The sequence below is a fragment of the Engystomops pustulosus genome, chromosome 5 (genome assembly GCF_040894005.1).
Source record: "Engystomops pustulosus chromosome 5, aEngPut4.maternal, whole genome shotgun sequence".
NCBI lineage: Eukaryota > Metazoa > Chordata > Amphibia > Anura > Leptodactylidae > Engystomops > Engystomops pustulosus.
Window position 1 is genome coordinate 13,294,480 of NC_092415.1, and position 20,094 is coordinate 13,314,573.

Consider the following 20,094-nt stretch of genomic DNA (forward strand, 5'->3'; position numbering starts at 1 on the left):
ACTGTTTGTTTCCATATATAAAGGATAGGAGTAGTAGTACTGTGCCCATATATACAGGATAGGAGTAGTAGTACTGTTTGTTTCCATATATAAAGGATAGGAGTAGTATTACTGTTCTGTGCCCAAATATACAGGATAGGAGTAGTAGTACTGTGCAGTGCCCATATATAAATGAAAGGAGTAGTAGTACTGGACTGATCCTATATATACAGGATAGGAGTAGTAGTACTGTTTGTGTCCATATATAAAGGATAGGAGTAGTAGTACTGTGCTGTGCCCATATATACAGGATAGGAGTAGTAGTACTGTTCTGTGCCCAAATATACAGGATAGGAGAAGTAGTACTGTGCAGTTCCCATATATACAGGATAGGAGTAGTAGTACTGTGCTGTGCCCATATATAAATGAAAGGAGTAGTAGTACTGGACTGATCCTATATATACAGGATAGGAGTAGTAGTACTGTTTGTGTCCATATATAAAGGATAGGAGTAGTAGTACTGTGCTGTGCCCATATATACAGGATAGGAGTAGTAGTACTGTTCTGTGCCCAAATATACAGGATAGGAGTAGTAGTACTGTGCAGTTCCCATATATACAGGATAGGAGTAGTAGTACTGTGCAGTGCCCATATATAAATTAAAGGAGTAGTAGTACTGGACTGATCCTATATATACAGGATAGGAGTAGTAGTACTGTTTGTGTCCATATATAAAGGATAGGAGTAGTAGTACATCTGCTGTGCCCATATATACAGGATAGGAGTAGTAGTACTGTTCTGTGCCCAAATATACAGGATAGGAGTAGTAGTACTGTGCAGTTCCCATATAAACAGGATAGGAGTAGTAGTACTGTGCTGTGTACATATATACAGGATAGGAGTAGTAGTACTGTGCAGTGCCCATATATAAATTAAAGGAGTAGTAGTACTGGACTGATCCTATATATACAGGATAGGAGTAGTAGTACTGGACTGATCCTATATATACAGGATAGGAGTAGTAGTGATGTACTGTGCCCATACAAATCATTATCTTTATTACTTTGGTGTCAGAATGAAAGAATGAAGGAAAGATGAATGAATCAGGTTGGTGAATGCTGATAATGTAGTAAAAATGAAATTGTTAAATAACTGCACAATGAATGAACGTGGGAATGAAGAAGAATCCCAAGTCTTAATGATACAATGTGAATGAATAAATGCATAAATGAATGAATGAATGTATGAACCAGGTAGTTGAATCCTGATAATGTAATACAGGCAGGCCCCTACTTAAGAACACTCAACTTACATACGACCCCTAGTTACAAACGGACCTCTGGATGTTGGTAATTTACTCTACTTTAGTCCTAGGCTACAATAATCAGCTATAACGGATATCAATAGTGCCTGTAATTAAGATTTATTGTTACTCCTGGTTCTTATGACAATCCAACATTTTTAAAATCTAATTATCACAGAGACCAAAAAAATTTTGACTGCGGTTACAATAATAAAGTATACGGTTCCGACTTACATACAAACTCAACTTAAGAACAAGCCTACAGAACCTATCCGGTACATAACCCGGGGACTTAATATACATAATTATACAATGAATGAATTGAATGAACCGGATTATTAAACCCTGATAAGATAATGTGAATGAATTAATGAATGAATGAATCACTGAATGGACCAGGTTATTGAATGCTGCTCTTGTGATGTGAATGATTGTCCTATCCCTGGCCCATGGTCCTGGGATGTTGTAGTGAGTCTCCGGCTCAGCAGGACACATGTAAGAGGAGATGTCTTTTCCTTGGTCCTGTATCTGTGGAATGTGCGCTCAGTCTTCAGATTTCCTGTTGAACTGTATGGATTTCCTGCGCTCCTGCGTCCTCTGCACCCCAGGGCTTTCCCTCTCTCCCTCTCACATGGTAGATTTTCCTTCCTGTTCTCCTCCAGCTGAAGTGTGAGCAGACAGGAGCGGACAGTCCATGGATGAGATCCATACGTCTAAGTGCTAGGAATTCTCGGGATCTATCCGGATCTATAGGCGATTTCAGGATTACATAGTCTCCGGCGTCTACGGAATTTGCTCTCTTGTATCATGGAATAATGGATTTTAATCCGGGACACAAACTTGGAATGGAAATTGGAGCTGCACACATCCTGGTGAGTTGTGCTGCGGCGAGGCGGGGTTACTATTGTCTCAACTTTCCCAATTGTTAAGCAGTTGTACAGATGTAGCAGAGCCGGACGGTGCTTTTTGTGAGCCGGGGCAACTTTTTGAGTCTTTGGAGTCCTATGTAATACCAGAGATCCTCCAGTCACTCTACTATCCCGATGAGTGGTGGTTTAGGTATGTTACATACTCAGCTCTGCTACATCTGACAAAGGCAGCTCTGTGATTATCCCGTGTGAACCCTGTAATCATTTCTGGGTTAAAAATACTAATCATTTAGATTCTTTTGCCATCTCAAAAACACAGAAGATGGACTTAAAATTAGACATTGGCGGAACTGTAACCACAAAGTGCGATATCTGCGGCATGTTATAATTAGTCAGATATAGCAGAGCTGGATTTGTCAATGAACTTTTTGTGACTTCAGACAACTCAGTGGATTTAGCTGTATCAAACACAGTTCTGCAACCTATTCTGCTACATTTCACATGCGAAGCTTTTTATATATATATATATATATATATATATATATACACACCACGCAGCATGAATCTCTGCTACACCTAACAAACTCAGCTCTGCTGCATCATTCATTTGATTGCAACTGATTAAGTGTAGGCTTGGTGGTATCTTTACAGGGTAGGTAAAAATAAGCCTCACTATGCCCCTCTGTATGTCACTATTATTACATTTGGTACAGTGGCAGATTACACCGCTATATGGTGCATGATTTCCACCAGTGTTACCGTAAGGGTGCGTTCACACGCGGCATTAACGCAGTTTTTAAACGCATAACAACAGCTGAGAAGAGGAGATTTGCCTAATTACATTGCGTTTACAAAGTGCATGCATTAATGCGATGTTAACGCATGTGTTTACATTGTGTTAACATGCGCCCTAAGGGGGTCTCATGAGATGTACAGATTTTACCGCTATATTGTGCATGATTTCCACCAGTGTTACCCTAAGGGGGTCTCATGTGATGGGACATTGGACAAACTCATTCATAAGGTCATGTGACAGATCATACAAAGTATTGCTTCGTGGAAAGACACAAATGTATCTGCTATAGGCCGCTCCAAAACTGTGCCGCTACAAAATATTCACAAGAATTATACTGGGTCCAAAAGGGCCTAATGATACATTATAGACTGCAGCGAAACATGGTCAAGTTCAATATACAATACCATATACTATAGCAGCGCTATAGAGGTAGTAAAGGGTAAATGTTATACCACCATAGAGTGCACACATAGAAGTGCCATTCACTACCTTAATACAAATCATAGACAATAGTTCAATATATACCATTGACTATACACTATCGCCATATAGTGCATGTCCATGCAGTTCAATATATGATACCATTAACTATACTACCGCCATATAGTGCATGTCCATGCAGTTCAATATATGATACCATTAACTATACTACCGCCATATAGTTCATGTCCATGCAGTTCAGTATATGATACCATTAACTATACTACCGCCATATAGTTCATGTCCATGCAGTTCACTATATGATACCATTGACTATACTACCGCCATATAGTTCATGTCCATGCAATTCAGTATATGACACCATTAACTATACTACCGCCATATAGTTCATGTCCATGCAGTTCAGTATATGATACCATTGACTATACTATCGCCATATAGTGCATGTCCATGCAGTTCAGTATATTATACCATTGACTATACTATCGCCATATAGTGCATGTCCATGCAGTTCAATATATGATACCATTAACTATACTACCGCCATATAGTGCATGTCCATGCAGTTCAATATATGATACCATTAACTATACTACCGCCATATAGTTCATGTCAATGCAGTTCAGTATATGATACCATTAACTATACTACCGCCATATAGTGCATGTCCATGCAGTTCAGTATATGATACCATTAACTATACTACCGCCATATAGTTCATGTCAATGCAGTTCAGTATATGATACCATTAACTATACTACCGCCATATAGTGCATGTCCATGCAGTTCAGTATATGATACCACTAACTATACTACCGCCATATAGTGCATGTCCATGCAGTTCAGTATATGATACCACTAACTATACTACCGCCATATAGTGCATGTCCATGCAGTTCAGTATATGATACCACTAACTATACTACCGCCATATAGTGCATGTCCATGCAGTTCAATATATACCATTGACTTTACTACCACCATATAATGCATGTCTATGCAGTTTAATATATGATACCACTAACTACACTACCGCCATATAGTACCTAAAACTCCAGCGCTAAATGACACCACCAGAGTGCACACATTACATAATGGGGCAAATTTACTTACCCGGCCCATTCGCGATCCAGCGGCGCGTTCTCTGCTCTGGATTCGGGTCCGGCCGGGATTTAAGAAGGTAGTTCCTCCGCCGTCCACCAGGTGGCGCTGCTGCGCTGAAAATCATCTCCACGCGCCGGAATGCACCACCTCGGACCAGGTGAAGGTAAGCGGTCACCAAGCGACACTTTTTCGGGTTTTAAATGCGGCGGTTTTTCCGAATACGTCGGGTTTTCGTTCGGCCACGCCCCCCGATTTCCGTCGCGCGCATGCCGGCGCCGATGCGCCACAATCCGATCGCGTGCGACACAATCCCGGGGCAATTCAGGTACAATCGGCGCAAATCGGAAATATTCGGGTAACACGTCGGGAAAACGCGATTCGGGCCCTTAGTAAATGACCCCCAATGTGTCCATATGGTTCTGTGTGCCATACTATATTCTATACCACCGCCATACATAATACACATGATATACATCATATACAGCACATTATCCGCAGCTCAAGTCTCTGGACAAAAGTTCACAGACCTCAATGTCTCTCTATTAGCTGCTGACAAAGAACAACCGCCATCTACTACTGCAACTAATGCAAGAGAGAGGCTGAGAGCATCCGGACAATATCCCCGAGTCATTCACTATCATCTATCATCAGCAGATAACCCCAGCACTAAGTGATATCAGCTCTATCCCCGGAGCGCTGACTACACATATCCCTGCAGTATTATAGTAGTTATATTCTTGTACATAGGGGGCAGTATTATAGTAGTTATATTCCTGTACATAGGGGGCAGTATTATAGTAGTTATATTCTTGTACATAGGGGGCAGTATTATAGTAGTTATATTCTTGTACATAGGGAGCAGTATTATAGTAGTTATATTCCTGTACATAGGGGCAGTATTATAGTAGTTATATTCTTGTACATAGGGGCAGTGTTATAGTAGTTATATTCTTGTACATAGGGGCAGTATTATAGTAGTTATATTCTTGTACATATGGGGCAGTATTATAGTAGTTATATTCTTGTACATAGGGGGCAGTATTATAGTAGTTATATTCTTGTACATAGGGGCAGTATTATAGTAGTTATATTCCTGTACATAGGGGGCAGTATTATAGTAGTTATATTCTTGTACATAGGGGGCAGTATTATAGTAGTTATATTCCTGTACATAGGGGGGTAGTATTATAGTAGTTATATTCTTGTACATAGGGGGTAGTATTATAGTAGTTATATTCTTGTACATAGGGGGCAGTATTATAGTAGTTATATCCTTGTACATAGGGGGCAGTATTATAGTAGTTATATTCTTGTACATAGGGGCAATATTATAGTAGTTATATTCTTGTACATAGGGGGCAGTATTATAGTAGTTATATTCTTGTACATAGAGGGCAGTATTATAGTAGTTATATTCTTGTACATAGGGGGCAGTATTATAGTAGTTATATCCCTGTACATAGGGGGCAGTATTATAGTAGTAATATTCCTGTATATAGGGGGCAGTATTATAGTAGTTATACTCTTGTACATAGGGAGCAGTATTATAGTAGTTATATTCTTGTACATAGGGGGCAGTATTATAGTAATTATATTCTTGTACATAGGGGCAGTATTATAGTAGTTATATTCCTGTACATAGGGGGCAGTATTATAGTAGTTATATTCTTGTACATAGGGGGCAGTATTATAGTAGTTATATTCTTGTACATAGGGAGCAGTATTATAGTTGTTATATTCTTGTACATAGGGGCAGTATTATAGTAGTTATAATCTTGTACATAGGGGGCAGTATTATAGTAGTTATATTCTTGTACATAGGGGGCAGTATTATAGTAGTTATAATCTTGTACATAGGGGGCAGTATTATAGTAGTTATATTCTTGTACATAGGGGGCAGTATTATAGTAGTTATAATCTTGTACATAGGGGGCAGTATTATAGTAGTTATATTCTTGTACATAGGGGGCAGTATTATAGTAGTTATATTCCTGTACATAGGGGCAGTATTATAGTAGTTATATTCTTGTACATAGGGGGCAGTATTATAGTAGTTATATTCTTGTACATAGGAGGCAGTATTATAGTAGTTATATTCTTGTACATAGGGGGCAGTATTATAGTTGTTATATTCTTGTACATAGGGGCAGTATTATAGTAGTTATAATCTTGTACATAGGGGGCAGTATTATAGTAGTTATATTCTTGTACATATGGGGCAGTATTATAGTAGTTATATTCTTGTACATAGGGGGCAGTATTATAGTAGTTATATTCTTGTACATAGGGGGCAGTATTATAGTTGTTATATTCTTGTACATAGGGGCAGTATTATAGTAGTTATAATCTTGTACATAGGGGGCAGTATTATAGTAGTTATATTCTTGTACATAGGGGGCAGTATTATAGTAGTTATAATCTTGTACATAGGGGGCAGTATTATAGTAGTTATATTCTTGTACATAGGGGGCAGTATTATAGTAGTTATAATCTTGTACATAGGGGGCAGTATTATAGTAGTTATATTCTTGTACATAGGGGGCAGTATTATAGTAGTTATATTCCTGTACATAGGGGCAGTATTATAGTAGTTATATTCTTGTACATAGGGGGCAGTATTATAGTAGTTATATTCTTGTACATAGGAGGCAGTATTATAGTAGTTATATTCTTGTACATAGGGGGCAGTATTATAGTAGTTATATTCTTGTACATAGGGGGCAGTATTATAGTAGTTATATTCTTGTACATAGGGGGCAGTATTATAGTAGTTATATTCCTGTACATAGGGGGCAGTATTATAGTAGTTATATTCCTGTACATAGGGGGCAGTATTATAGTAGTTATATTCCTGTACATAGGGGGCAGTATTATAGTAGTTATATTCTTGTACATAGGGGGCAGTATTATAGTAGTTATATTCTTGTACATAGGGGGCAGTATTATAGTAGTTATATTCCTGTACATAGGGGGCAGTATTATAGTAGTTATATTCCTGTACATAGGGGGCAGTATTATAGTAGTTATATTCTTGTACATAGGGGGCAGTATTATAGTAGTTATATTCTTGTACATAGGGAGCAGTATTATAGTAGTTATATTCCTGTACATAGGGGGCAGTATTATAGTAGTTATATTCTTGTACATAGGGGGCAGTATTATAGTAGTTATATTCTTGTACATAGAGGGCAGTATTATAGTAGTTATATTCTTGTACATAGGGGGCAGTATTATAGTAGTTATATTCTTGTACATAGGGGGTAGTATTATAGTAGTTATATTCTTGTACATAGGGGGCAGTATTATAGTAGTTATATTCTTGTACATAGGGGGCAGTATTACAGTAGTTATATTCCTGTACATAGGGGCAGTATTATAGTAGTTATATTCTTGTACATAGGGGGCAGTATTATAGTAGTGATATTCTTGTACATAGGGGGCAGTATTATAGTAGTTATATTCTGGTACATAGGGGGCAGTATTATAGTAGTTATATTCTTGTACATAGGGGGCAGTATTATAGTAGTTATATTCTTGTACATAGGGGGCAGTATTATAGTAGTTATATTCTTGTACATAGGGGGCAGTATTATAGTAGTTATATTCTGGTACATAGGGGACAGTATTATAGTAGTTATATTCTTGTACATAGGAGGCAGTATTATAGTAGTTATATTCTTGTACATAGGGGGCAGTATTATAGTAGTTATATTCTTGTACATAGGGGGCAGTATTACATTAGCTATAACAATAAGATCAAGGTAACATGAGCATATGTCCCAGTGCACTTGGAGAAGCTAAAATCCTGGAATCATCATGTAGCCACAGATTCCTGGTCACTGGGGCCAAATGTAGCCACAGACTGTTATTATGAACCCATCAAACTTGTTTCTAAAAAAAGCATTTTACTACTTGTTGTGCTGCGGTTGTTTATGGACTACTTCCCCATCCTGGCACAGGACGCACTCATGGCCGACTGCTCATCCAGCAGCTTGTGGAAACTACTTAAGAAAGTGCACAGCATTTTTCTCTTGACATGCAGTTACAACATCCCAAACCTCCTGGACATCTCTTCTAGGTTTCTCACTTTACTCAATCCTTATTCCTCCTTATTGCTGTGTTAAAGAAGCCACAAAACATATGGTTCCTCATGGGTGGAATCAGGAAGGAGTGAAACATGAGGGGACGGCGGTAACGTACACAAAGCAATGTCACAGCACAGGGATAATACACACAGTGATGTCACAGTACAGGGATAATACACACAGTGATGTCACAGTACAGAGATAATACACACAGTGATGTCACAGTACAGAGATAATACACACAGTGATGTCACAGTACAGGGAGAATACACACAGTGATGTCACAGTACAGGGAGAATACACACAGTGATGTCACAGTACAGAGATAATACACACAGTGATGTCCCAGTACAGGGATAATACACACAGTGATGTCACAGTACAGAATAACACACACTGTGATGTCACAGTACAGGGATAATACACACAGTGATGTCCCAGTACAGGGATAATACACACAGTGATGTCACAGTACAGGGATAATACACACAGTGATGTCACAGCACAGGGATAATACACACAGTGATGTCACAGTACATGGAGAATACACACAGTGATGTCACACTACAAAGATAATACACACAGTGATGTCACAGTACAGGGATAATACACACAGTGATGTCACAGTACAGAGATAATACACACAGTGATGTCACAGTACAGGGATAATACACACAGTGATGTCACAGTACAGGGATAATACACACAGTGATGTCACAGTACAGGGATAATACACACAGTGATGTCACAGTACAGGGATAATACACACAGTGATGTCATATTACACAGATAATACACACACTGATGTCACAGTACAGGGATAATACACACAGTGATGTCACAGTACATGGATAATACACACAGTGATGTCACAGTACATGGAGAATACACACAGTGATGTCACAGTACATGGAGAATACACACAGTGATGTCACACTACAAAGATAATACACACAGTGATGTCACAGTACAGGGATAATACACACAGTGATGTCACAGTACAGGGATAATACACACAGTGATGTCACAGTATAGGGATAATACACACAGTGATGTCACAGTACAGGGATAATACACACAGTGATGTCACAGTACAGGGATAATACACACAGTGATGTCACAGTACATGGATAATACACACAGTGATGTCACAGTACAGGGATAATACACACAGTGATGTCACAGTATAGGGATAATACACACAGTGATGTCACAGTACAGGGATAATACACACAGTGATGTCACAGTACAGGGATAATACACACAGTGATGTCACAGTACAGGGATAATACACACAGTGATGTCATAGTACACAGATAATACATACAGTGATGTCACAGTACAGGGATAATACACACAGTGATGTCACAATACAGGGATAATACACAGTGATGTCACAGTACAGGGATAATACACACAGTGATGTCACAGAACAGGGATAATACACACAGTGATGTCACAGTACAGGGATAATACACACAATGATGTCACAGTACAGGGATAATACACACAGTGATGTCACAGTACAGGGATAATACACACAGTGATGTCACAGTACAGGGATAATACACACAGTGATGTCACAGAACAGGGATAATACACACAATGATGTCACAGTATAGGGATAATACACACAGTGATGTCACAGTACATGGAGAATACACACAGTGATGTCCCAGTACAGGGATAATACACACAGTGATGTCACAGTACAGGGATAATACACACAGTGATGTCATATTACACAGATAATACACACACTGATGTCACAGTACAGGGATAATACACACAGTGATGTCACAGTACATGGATAATACACACAGTGATGTCACAGTACATGGAGAATACACACAGTGATGTCACACTACAAAGATAATACACACAGTGATGTCACAGTACAGGGATAATACACACAGTGATGTCACAGTACAGGGATAATACACACAGTGATGTCACAGTATAGGGATAATACACACAGTGATGTCACAGTACAGGGATAATACACACAGTGATGTCACAGTACAGGGATAATACACACAGTGATGTCACAGTACAGGGATAATACACACAGTGATGTCATATTACACAGATAATACACACAGTGATGTCACAGTACAGGGATAATACACACAGTGATGTCACAGTACATGGATAATACACACAGTGATGTCACAGTACATGGAGAATACACACAGTGATGTCACACTACAAAGATAATACACACAGTGATGTCACAGTACAGGGATAATACACACAGTGATGTCACAGTACATGGATAATACACACAGTGATGTCACAGTACAGGGATAATACACACAGTGATGTCACAGTATAGGGATAATACACACAGTGATGTCACAGTACAGGGATAATACACACAGTGATGTCACAGTACAGGGATAATACACACAGTGATGTCACAGTACAGGGATAATACACACAGTGATGTCATAGTACACAGATAATACATACAGTGATGTCACAGTACAGGGATAATACACACAGTGATGTCACAGTACAGGGATAATACACAGTGATGTCACAGTACAGGGATAATACACACAGTGATGTCACAGAACAGGGATAATACACACAGTGATGTCACAGTACAGGGATAATACACACAATGATGTCACAGTACAGGGATAATACACACAGTGATGTCACAGTACAGGGATAATACACACAGTGATGTCACAGTACAGGGATAATACACACAGTGATGTCACAGCACAGGGATAATACACACAGTGATGTCACAGCACAGGGATAATACACACAGTGATGTCACAGCACAGGGATAATACACACAGTGATGTCACAGTACAGGGATAATACACACAGCGATGTCACAGTACAGGGATAATACACACAGCGATGTCACAGTACAGGGATAATACACACAGCGATGTCACAGTACAGGGATAATACACACAGCGATGTCACAGTACAGGGATAATACACACAGCGATGTCACAGTACAGGGATAGTACACACAGCGATGTCACAGTACAGGGATAGTACACACAGCGATGTCACAGTACAGGGATAATACACACAGCGATGTCACAGTACAGGGATAGTACACACAGTGATGTCACAGTACAGGGATAGTACACACAGTGATGTCACAGTACAGGGATAGTACACACAGCGATGTCACAGTACAGGGATAATACACACAGTGATGTCACAGTACAGGGATAATACACACAGTGATATCACAGTACAGGGATAATACACACAGCGATGTCACAGTACAGGGATAATACACACAGCGATGTCACAGTACAGAGATAATACACACAGTGATGTCACAGTACAGAGATAATACACACAGTGATGTCACAGTACAGGGATAGTACACACAGTGATGTCACAGTACAGAGATAGTACACACAGTGATGTCACAGTACAGGGATAGTACACACAGTGATGTCACAGTACAGGGATAGTACACACAGTGATGTCACAGTACAGGGATAATAAGTACTAATAAGTTAGACACAGATCCCATTATCAATTGGCAACAAGGTTTCATATATGTTATACCCTGTGCTGGGGTATAGGCATTCCCTATATCAGTGGTGGCGAACCTATGGCACAGGTGCCAGAGGTGGCACTCAGAGCCCTCTCTATGGGCACCCTTGCCATCACCCCAGGGTAGAGTTTGGCAAACAGGACTCAAGGCCTCTTGCAATCCCAGGCAGCCCAGGACCCTAGAAGGACGCTACAATGATAATCCAAACTTGCTCTCCTTCTTTTTATCGTATTGGTGTCCTCAGGTGCCTATACAATTTAAACCTGTGACAGAGCAGGGATAATAAGTTACTCTTAAATTGTCACATTGGCACTTTGCGAAAAATACGCAGGTTTTGGTTGTAGTTTGGGCACTCGGTGTCTAAAAGGTTCCCCATCACTGCCCTATATCTTGTTTCTCAATTTTCTGTGTCATGTACTGGCGCCCCCTACATCCCACATTAGGCATATCACAGTGTGCAGAGTGCAGTACCACTATCCACCACTGATGGCAGTAAGTACTTGTCGTAAACATCAATGCTGCCCCGTATACATCACGAATCGCAATTATTTGAATGTTTGCTTTGGATGGTGGATAGTTCTGGTGTTTTGTTACAATATTGCTCTACGTTATCTCCCTATAGGGTTAATTCTATACATTATTCCATACATTATAAGTGGTTGGTCCAGGTCATTAAAAATGTGAAGACAATAATAATAAGTGGCGGTCCTGCAGTTCAGGATTCTCCTCTGCTGGCCGTGCATTGTAGTACTGCAGTGTTAGGATAAGCTGAGTGGTGGGGGAGGGGAAAATATATACAGGATATAATATATTAAAAATGTATCAGCCAATCAGATTTCTCCTCCCTGGCGCTTCCTTCTAGGAAACGGACCCAATCAATGTTCATCCCTGGGATATCATCATATATATTGCATTGGTGAAGTGAAGAAAGCGACTTCTTAATGGGGTTGTCCAGAAATGCTGAAACACATCTACCGGACGTCTTACATTCTCAGACATCTCCTGTAAGATTTTATAATTGGGGATTTGTTATATTGTATCAGCAGGGATTATACACAGCACATGATTATCTTCTGATACAATGGGGCACATTTACTTACCCGGTCCTGTCGCGATCCAGCGGCGGGTTCTCCGACGCTGATTCGGGTCTTCCGGGGATTCACTAAGGTAGTTCGCCCGATGTCCACCAGGTGTCGCTGCTGCACTGAAGTCCGCCAGAGTTCACCAACCTAGGCTGGGTGCAGGTAAGTGCGTGTCAAGCAACACATTTTTTTTTTTAAAATACGGCGATATTTCCAAATCCGTTGGGTTTCCCGACAGCCACGCCCCCCGATTTCCGTCGCGTGCATGCCAGCGCCGATGCGCCACAATCCGATCGCGTGCGCCAAAAACCCGGGCCAATTCAGGGAAAAACGGTAATATTCAGGTAAAACTGAGCCCTTAGTAAATGACCCCCAATGTTTCAGTGTCGTGTACATGTATACAGATACAGGGCTCAGCTGCAGTACCGCGTGTAACCTGTAGAAATGTGTGGTGCTGTTTAGAATAAAGCAGACATGTTTTTATTACAATCTTGAACAAATCCTTTAAAGGAAATCAACAATCAAAATCCATCATGATAAACCATGGACACTTCCTCATAGATCCAAGGTGGTAACCTTCTTATATTTGTTCCTTCTTAAATCAACATTTAAAATCATCATAATGAGCCAGAAAGACTCTGGGGGTGTTACCAGAGCCCTCTGCGCTGCAGCTTCACAGGCTGTTGCACTGTGCGGGAGCACCTTTCACTCCCTGTGTGAGATGACATCAGGCAGAGAGAAGGGGGAAGTGCTGATGGAGAAGGGGGAGGAGGAGACAGTGTAACGGCCTATGAAGCTGCAGCACAGAGGGGCTCTGGTAACATTCTAGAGGCCTTCTGGCTCATTAGTATAATTTAAAAAATCTATTTTAGGAGGAAGGAGGCCATGGATAACAAATATAAGAAGATTACCACAGTCACGGTGTCTGGACCTAAGTGTCCCTGATTTATTATGTTGGATTTTGATGGTAGATTTTCCTTTAGGATACAGTTACTGAACGTGGCAAATACAAGGGTCTGTACTTTGTTTTTGAAAATACAATATGTTTATTCTCTAAAAATGGAGCTGTAAGGGCTCTGTGGCAACATACTTCTGCATATTGTAAAGGGAAATATGGATTTATCATGCAATACTGTAAATATCTATGGCCATATATACTGTGCCCAAATATTATATATATATGGGCTCAGAAATGCTGCAGAAAATTTTTGTACAAAATCTTTATAGAAATGCATTTAACAGACCCACTTTAAATGGGCATTGGAGACTTCAAGGGAACCTGTCAGCTAATTTTTAACAAATACAGCTAGTGACAGGTTCCCATAGAGCATAGTTTGTCTCACATTCCCATAAATTAACTTTATCTTACCTGGCATCACTGGGGTGTGTCCTACTCCTACCCTCCTTTTCTAAGTATTTAGTAGTTCATGACATGTGACCAGGATGATGTCATCTAAGGATTTCTCACATATGCAATGTCTACCCCATGTATGTATCTGATCACATGAAATCACAGCAGCCTCCGTGGAGTATGGGGAGGAGTAGAAGTCCATGGTGGCTGCTGTGATTTCATGTGATCAGATACATACATGGGGTAGACATTGCATATGTGACAGAACCTTAAATGACATCACCCTGGCCACATGAGTTTAGGCGCTCAATGATGTATAGATATAAATCCATATTTCACAGTCCTGCTGGTAGTAACAGAATAAGTAAAGGTATGATTACACATCTCTCCAGGGACAATACCTAACACTGGCCGCAGGGAGCACAGAACATAACAAAAAAAAAATCTTAGAATTTAAATCTATATTTCACAGTCCTCCTGCTACTAACAAAATACACAAGGGTCTGATCACACATTTTCCAGGGGCAATACCTAACACTGGCAGCAGAGAGCAGAGAAGACAGCAGTGTGAAAGGGGCCTAAGGGTATAAGTGTCTGTGTCACACAGTCCATATCTGATGCCACAGCACAAGAACAGAATTGGAAGATGTCAAAGGGAACCTGTCACCAGGGAGCTTATTTTCACTAAAGACAGGTTGCAAAAGCCCATCACACCTGCATTGCACATCTGTCTGTCTGCTTTCTCTAAGCATTTGCATTACAATATAATTGTGTGTTATAACTTACCTTCTACCCTGACAGAATCATCAGTATAGTCCCAGGGGTTGGGCTTTGGTTTGGATGCATTTCAGAAAACAACATGTGGCTTGTCTGTGCTGCAGACTCCTCAGCTCTCGGCCACCACCACCGTGCTCCTGTGCAGGAGGGAGGAGCTGTACAGGAGTACAAAGGTGGGGGCTGAGAGCTGAGGAGTCTGCAGCACAGAGAAGTCATGTGTTGTTTTTTAAAATGCATCGAAACCAAAGCCCAACGCCTGGGACTACACAGAGGATTCTGTCAGGGTGCAAGGTAAGTTATATATGCAGATGTGCACTGCAGGTGTCATGGGCTTCTGTAACGGCATGTAAATTACTTTCCTTCCTATACAGTCCGCACTGTAGTTCTGGGATTCTATTCATGATGCAGGAAGCCCTGGATGAAGTCCTATTCAGAATTCATATCTTTAGGAAGTCTGATAAAGTTCTGCCGTGAACTTTGGGAAATGTGACACCACGCGGGGGCTGAGCTATTTTCAGAGGAAAAGTTCAGTGACAGCAGGAAACCTTCCATAGAGGAAGGAAAGTTCTGCTGTGATCCGTGTCCTCTGCTGCCCAGCGCCCGGGACTGTATCCTGTCTATCCGGCCGGAGGGGACAAGGCAGTGCCCGGGGCCCCCCACAGCAGATGTGGACAGCTGGGAGCAGGACATCAGTGTGTGAAGCTCTGGGGGGGAGGAAAATTACACAACCGACAATAGGGGGAGGTATGGGGGGGGGGGGGGAGGGGTGCAGACTAATAACATACCCAGGGGGTCCCATATGGAGAACAGAGCGGACACATGGGGCGAGTATATTCTGTGCAGGAGGTGGCTGCATACAAGAGCAACAACAAGGGAAATTTACTAAGTATATTATTGCACCAGATCTACTAAATTTAGGATTTAATTTTGGATTATAGGAAGGGTCCACTAAAATTATTCTGGGGCTCAACCTTCCTAATTCATAGTTCATAAATCGGGGGGGTCTTTTGATGGAGCTCTAAGGTGCAATATTTAGCTTGGAGTCTGGGGTCAACAGAGGATCCTCTGGGACTTTACTTTTCCCCAACAGTACAGGATAGGAGTAGTAGTACTGTGCTGTGCCCATATATACAGGATAGGAGTAGTAGTACTGTGCTGTGCCCATATATACAGGATAGGAGTAGTAGTACTGTGCTGTGCTCATATATACAGGATAGGAGTAGTAGTACTGTGCTGTAACAAAATATATACAGGAAAGGAGTAGTAGTACTGTGCTGTAACCATATATACAGGATAGGAGTAGTAGTACTGTGCTGTACCCATATATACAGGATAGGAGTAGTAGTACTGTGCTCATATATACAGGATAGGAGTAGTAGTACTGTGCAGTGCCCATATATACAGGATAGGAGTTGTAGTACTGTGCTGTGCCATATATACAGGATAAGAGTAGTAGTTCTGTGCTGTGTCCATATATACAGGATAAGAGTAGTAGTACTGTGCTGTGCCCATATATACAGGATAGGAATAGTAGTACTGTGCTGTGCTCATATATACAGGATAGGAGTAGTAGTACTGTGTTGTGCCCATATATACAGGATAGGAGTAGTAGTACTGTGCTGTGCCCATATATACAGGATAGGAGTAGTAGTACTGTGCTGTGCCCATATATACAGGATAGGAGTAGTAGCACTGTGCTGTGCCCATATATACAGGATAGGAGTAGTAGTACTGTGCTGTGCTCATATATACAGGATAGGAGTAGTAGTACTGTGCTGTGCCCATATATACAGGATAGGAGTAGTAGTACTGTGCTGTGCCCATATATACAGGATAGGAATAGTAGTACTGTTCTGTGCCCATATATACAGGATAGGAGTAGTAGTACTGTGCTGTGCCCTGTGCCCATATATACAGGATAGGAATAGTAGTACTGTGCTGTGCCCATATATACAGGATAGGAGTAGTAGTACTGTGCTGTGCCCATATATACAGGATAGGAGTAGTAGTACTGTGCTGTGCCCATATATACAGGAAAGGAGTAGTAGTACTGTGCTGTGCCCCTATATACAGGATAGGAGTAGTAGTACTGTGCTGTGCCCCTATATACAGGATAGGAGTAGTAGTACTGTGCTGTGTCCCTATATACAGGATAGGAGTAGTAGTACTGTGCTGTACCCATATATACAGGATAGGAGTAGTAGTACTGTGCTGAGCCCATATATACAGGATAGGAGTAGTAGTACTGTGCTGTGCCCATATATACAGGATAGGAGTAGTAGTACTGTGCTGTGCCCATATATACAGGATAGGAGTAGTAGTACTGTGCTGTACCCATATATACAGGATAGGAGTAGTAGTACTGTCCTGTACCCATATATACAGGATAGGAGTAGTAGTACTGTGCTGTGTACATATATACAGGATAGGAGTAGTAGTACTGTGCTGTGCCCATATATACAGGATAGGAGTAGTAGTACTGTGCTGTGCCCATATATACAGGATAGGAGTAGTAGTACTGTGCTGTGCCCATATATACAGGATAGGAGTAGTAGTACTGTGCTGTGCTCATATATACAGGATAGGAGTAGTAGTACTGTGCTGTGCTGATATATACAGGATAGGAGTAGTAGTACTGTGCTGTGTCCATATATACAGGATAGGAGTAGTAGTACTGTGCTGTGCCCCTATATACAGGATAGGAGTAGTAGTACTGTGCTGTGCCCCTATATACAGGATAGGAGTAGTAGTACTGTGCTGTACCCATATATACAGGATAGGAGTAGTAGTACTGTCCTGTACCCATATATACAGGATAGGAGTAGTAGTACTGTGCTGTGTACATATATACAGGATAGGAGTAGTAGTACTGTGCTGTGCCCATATATACAGGATAGGAGTAGTAGTACTGTGCTGTGCCCATATATACAGGATAGGAGTAGTAGTACTGTGCTGTGCCCATATATACAGGATAGGAGTAGTAGTACTGTGCTGTGCTCATATATACAGGATAGGAGTAGTAGTACTGTGCTGTGCTCATATATACAGGATAGGAGTAGTAGTACTGTGCTGTGCCCATATATACAGGATAGGAGTAGTAGTACTGTGCTGTGCCCATATATACAGGATAGGAGTAGTAGTACTGTGCTGTGCCCATATATACAGGATAGGAGTAGTAGTACTGTGCTGTGCTCATATATACAGGATAGGAGTAGTAGTACTGTGCTGTGCCCATATATACAGGATAGGAGTAGTAGTACTGTGCTGTGCCCATATATACAGGATAGGAGTAGTAGTACTGTGCTGTGCCCATATATACAGGATAGGAGTAGTAGTACTGTGCTGTGCTCATATATACAGGATAGGAGTAGTAGTACTGTGCTGTGCTCATATATACAGGATAGGAGTAGTATTACTGTGCTGTGCCCATATATACAGGATAGGAGTAGTAGTACTGTGCTGTGCCCATATATACAGGATAGGAGTAGTAGTACTGTGCTGTGTCCATATATACAGGATAGGAGTAGTAGTACTGTGCTGTGCCCATATATACAGGATAGGAGTAGTAGTACTGTGCTGTACCCATATATACAGGATAGGAGTAGTAGTACTGTGCTGTGCCCATATATACAGGATAGGAGTAGTAGTACTGTGCTGTGCCCATATATACAGGATAGGAGTAGTAGTACTGTGCTGTGCCCATATATACAGGATAGGAGTAGTAGTATTGTGCTGTGCCCATATATACAGGATAGGAGTAGTAGTATTGTGCTGTACACATATATACAGGATAGGAGTAGTAGTACTGTGCTGTGCCCATATATACAGGATAGGAGTAGTAGTACTGTGCTGTGTCCATATATACAGGATAGGAGTAGTAGTACTGTGCTGTGCCCATATATACAGGATAGGAGTAGTAGTACTGTGCTGTACCCATATATACAGGATAGGAGTAGTAGTACTGTGCTGTACCCATATATACAGGATAGGAGTAGTAGTACTGTGCTGTGCCCATATATACAGGATAGGAGTAGTAGTACTGTGCTGTGCCCATATATACAGGTTAGGAGTAGTAGTACTGTGCTGTGCCCATATATACAGGTTAGGAGTAGTAGTACTGTGCTGTGCCCATATATACAGGTTAGGAGTAGTAGTACTGTGCTGTACCCATACATACAGGATAGGAGTAGTAGTACTGTGCTGTACCCATACATACAGGATAGGAGTAGTAGTACTGTGTGCTGTGCCCATATATACAGGATAGGAGTAGTAGTACTGTGTCCATATATACAGGTTAGGAGTAGTAGTACTGTGCTGTGTGTCCAGAATATGGATAAAAGAGCTTTGGTTATTCCCTGCTAATGTCTGTAGCTGGGAATTTTCTGGATACAATTGTAACAAACACTCTGCTGTGCACTGGGCTATATACATAATACCGGTATTTGGGAACGGTTTGGAATCCCTTTAGGCATGAAGCTTAGTTTCTGATGAGGCAGAGGGTGCAGGGACTACAATCTGCAGTTGTTTTTATTAGCAAATCCCCCCCCCCCAATCCCAGAATAACAGAGGAGCGAGTGGCCACGTGCCACGAGTGTGATCTCACAGTAACCAGACCTCACCTCCTGAATAATTCAGACCTGCTCACTGGAGAGCAAGAACAACACAGGCAGAGGATTTTCTGGGGTTGTATTTTTATATTTAGCTTCCAGTTTGCTGCCCCCTTAGACGAGCGCTCAGGAGCCCCCCAGGAGGGTCCGCACATTGTC

At 41.1% G+C, this 20,094-nt stretch overlaps 1 protein-coding gene across 3 annotated transcripts in view; it reads left to right on the forward strand.

The window, feature by feature from the left end:
- Positions 1-1,933: 1,933 nt before the first annotated feature.
- ASAP1 (ArfGAP with SH3 domain, ankyrin repeat and PH domain 1) overlaps positions 1,934-20,094 on the forward strand; it is a 160,628-nt gene continuing 142,467 nt past the window's right edge. Inside the window, exon 1 of one of the 3 annotated variants that reach the window (XM_072151179.1) lies at positions 1,934-2,154. The gene's annotated coding sequence lies outside the window, so the exon portion shown is untranslated. Of the gene's footprint in view, positions 2,155-2,325; positions 2,342-20,094 lie in introns of those variants that run through there. The other 2 variants (XM_072151183.1, XM_072151180.1) reach the window with 2 other exon arrangements.